Genomic DNA, 3,525 nt, shown 5'->3' with positions numbered 1-3,525 from the left:
GAAGAAGAAGAAGAAAAGAAGAAGAAGAAGAAGAAGAAGAAGAAGAAGAAGAAGAAGAAGAAGAAAAGGAGAAGAAGATGGAGGAGGAGGTACCCAAGCAAATCACATGGTTCATAAGGAAGACAAAGAGCTGCAGGGTTAGGGAGAGAACTGGGTTCTGCCCACACCTCCCTGGTTACATAGCAGAAATGCATCTACTACAACACTGGCGGCTCTAAGAAGAGTGAAGGCCTCACCCATGGAAGGATAATTTTGCACAAAAGGAATGCTCAGGTGACTTTATACTCCATATGTTTGTTTGAAAGGTTTATTTTTACTATTATTTATTGCATTTGCTTGTTTATTTGTGTTTATGTGAGCAGTGCACAGGCAAAGATCAGAGGTCAGCTTGCAGAAATTGGTTCTCTTATATCTTGTGGGTCCCAGATCTAACTTAGGTTGCCAGGCTTGGCAGCATCTACCTTTATGTGCCAATCATCTTGCTGGTCCCTTTTCCTTCTTTTAAATTAATTTAATTGTCAACTTTATTAATTATTAATTAATGTGTATACCCCTGCATTTGTTTATATCTACTATGACTATGGAGTGCCATGAAGTGAGGCAGAAATTGGCATCATATCCCCAGGAATTGAAGTTACAGGCAGTTGTGAGCTACCTGATGTAGGTGCTGGGTACAAAACTCTGATCTTTCAGAAGAACAGCAAGAGCTCTTAACAGCTAAGCCATTTCTTCAGCCCCATCTTTTAATATTTTAAATCAATCTTTACATATTAAATATTGATAGGCCTAAATTTAATATAAAAATTAAACTATTTTATGCCCAGTACCAGCAATAACAATAGCAACAAAGTGCCTTTGGATGCTGGAGTTCCTCCTTGCAAGCTGTGTGACCTTGAGTAATTCGAATAGCCTCTCTGAGCTTTAGTCTCCTTCAATTAGGTGGAGGGTAATATACTAACTTGCTAGAAGTCATGGATCAAATGAGGTGAAGAATGTACAGCACACCAGGTTTATCTAACTCTTAATTATTTTAGTGAGGTTCTCTTTGTGACTGCTCTACTTTCACTCCTGGTGAGGTCAGAACCATGGAGCCTTTACAGCCACTAAGTGGGATTACATAAAAGATTTTTTTCTAGTGAGGTTCATGGTCCGTTTAATTTGCTTGGCTATAAACTATTATGACTCATTTCAAATCTCACACGGCTTGCCCGAAGCACCTCCTTCATCACTTTATACCATTTGTCAGTTGCAACAGCCCAAGTTTACTGCTGAGGGGAAGAGAAAGAGCCTTTCCAGGAGAACACAGTGGGATGTTCTATAGAGCTAACTGCCCAGGGAGGCAGATGGCAGATAGGGGTGCACAGACATAGAGTGATGTTCTCGGGTATACCTGGGGCCAGGAACAGCCAGACCATCATTGTATTTTCCAATTAAACCCCAGTAGAGCCTGGGGTTACAGATGTTCTTGTCCCAAGATGAGGAAACTTGGGATACAGAGGCTGATAGGTAGACAAAGGTTTTCCAGTAGGGAGTGAAATCTCTGGGAATCAAAACTCTGAGGCTGACACAGAGCTCAGTGCTCAAGGCTCAGAGCCATGATCCACCTTTGGGCTGAATGAGCATTGTCCCTATAGCACAGGGTCACTAGTCTTTGCTCCATTGGTTTATTGAATGCCTGTTCCAGGGACTGTCATTGTGATAGAAGATCAGTCCTATTCTGAGAAAGCAAGGATCACACAGGAGATAGCTGGTTCTTATGGAGCAGGTCATACTCAGAGATCCCACAAATGAAATAGAACTCTGGGGCCGTGAGCTATGCATCCCTGAGCTCTCCTTCTGGCTTGCTGTAGAATATCACTGCAGAGTCATCTGATATTTTATTCCACTGAGATGTGTTAGGAGGAAGTTGGCATAGATAGGTAGAGTCTGGGATCCCCTGTGATCTTGACACAGAGACTATAATGCCAGGAAGGAATCCTAACAATTGAAGGCCCTGTAGGGTGAGAAGTCAGATGGATCATGAGGAGAGAAGGTCATAAAAGACAGACTGGTGAGCTGTGCCTCCAGAGATAACTGACATTCACCTTCTCTCCTGAGAAAAAGTAAGGAGCACACTGAGAATATCTGTATCTTCAAAAGCAGCAGGAGTGCCCTTATGCCCAAGGCTGGTATATGAGGATAGAGAATGGGAGCTGGTGGTACAAGGCTCTTCTCCACTTTGACTCATTCTCCTAAAGGGCCGTACATGGAGGAATAGACAGATAGAGAAGAGGTTGATGACAGATATAGTTAAGTATCCCTTGTTGTTTAGGAAGAAGTACAGTTTCAGTTATCATATCAATTACAAGCTTCACTCTGTCCTCAGAAAGATGACATAACCTCCCGGTGCTCCATGTTGTTTTCCTAAGGAGCATCTCTCATTGGTTCCCAGTGAAGATTCATCATGATTCCAAACATCTTAGTTGTGTCTAATGCAGAGGTTACCCTCCATTGATACTGGCTGTTTGTCTGCTAGTAACTTGGCTAGTACTGATGATCACCTTGATTATTGGGCAAGGCCAAGTCTTACAAAAGTGGACCATCTGAAAGTTGAAACTGCAGGAACAGATGCAGGGCAGAAATGGCAACTGAATACCTGGATAAGGGAAGAAAACAGCAGGAAAACATAACTAGACAGCCAGCCTTTGATCCCTGGCTTTCATCTGAAATTTCTCTCTAAATCTAAGAATGTCCCATTCCCTCCCCCTTCTCTTCTAATGGAAACCCCATGGAAATCCTCAAATTTTACTTTGTGTAAAAATGAGGTGCAGGGTTGCTTCTGGTCTGTCTGGGCTGGTGCCCTGAGCAGACCTTGGGCACAAGATCCACAGCCAGTCCCACAACACCCAGAGGAAGCTCCACTCCCAGGTGCTCTAACAAACCCAGGATCCCAGGATCCCAGGATCCAAGGATCCCAGAATCACAGGATCACAGAGACAGCTTGACTCTGAGGAGTTCTGACACAACCAGGATCACAGGAAGGACAGGTTCAGTCAGATTTAGCAGGGCAGGTAGCACTAGAGATAACCAGATGGTGCTGGGCAAGCATAAGAATATAAGCAACACAAACCAAGGTTACTTGGAATCATCAGAACCCAATACTCCCACCACAGCAAGTCTTGGATACACCATTACATTGGAAAAGCAAGATTCAGATATAAAATCACTTCTCATGATGATGGTACAGGACTTTAAGAAAGACATAAATAGCACCATCAAAGAAATAGAGGAGAACACAGGTAAACAACTAGAAGCCCTTCAAGAGGAAACACAAAAATCTCTTAAAGAAATACAGGAAAACACAATCAAACAGGGGAAGGAAATGAGCAAAACCATCCAGAATCTAAAAATAGAAATAGAAACAATAAAGAAATCAGAAAGAGAGACAACCCTGGAGATAGAAAACCTAGGAAAAATATCAGGAGTCATAGATGCAGGCATCACCAACAGAATACAAGAGATAGAAGAGAGAATCTCAGGGGCAGA

At 42.7% G+C, this 3,525-nt stretch overlaps 1 protein-coding gene and 1 long non-coding RNA gene across 5 annotated transcripts in view; one reads left to right on the top strand and one right to left on the bottom strand.

Annotated features, from left to right (window-relative positions):
- Positions 1–3,525, top strand: part of Col22a1 (collagen type XXII alpha 1 chain) — a 248,131-nt gene that overhangs the window by 210,341 nt on the left and 34,265 nt on the right. The gene's annotated exons all lie outside the window — the stretch shown is intronic.
- LOC116073526 overlaps positions 1–3,525 on the bottom strand; it is a 66,279-nt gene that overhangs the window by 30,408 nt on the left and 32,346 nt on the right. The gene's annotated exons all lie outside the window — the stretch shown is intronic.

This window comes from Mastomys coucha, unplaced genomic scaffold, assembly GCF_008632895.1.
Source record: "Mastomys coucha isolate ucsf_1 unplaced genomic scaffold, UCSF_Mcou_1 pScaffold11, whole genome shotgun sequence".
Taxonomy (NCBI): Eukaryota; Metazoa; Chordata; class Mammalia; order Rodentia; family Muridae; genus Mastomys; species Mastomys coucha.
This window is presented reverse-complemented; position numbering and strand designations above follow the sequence as displayed.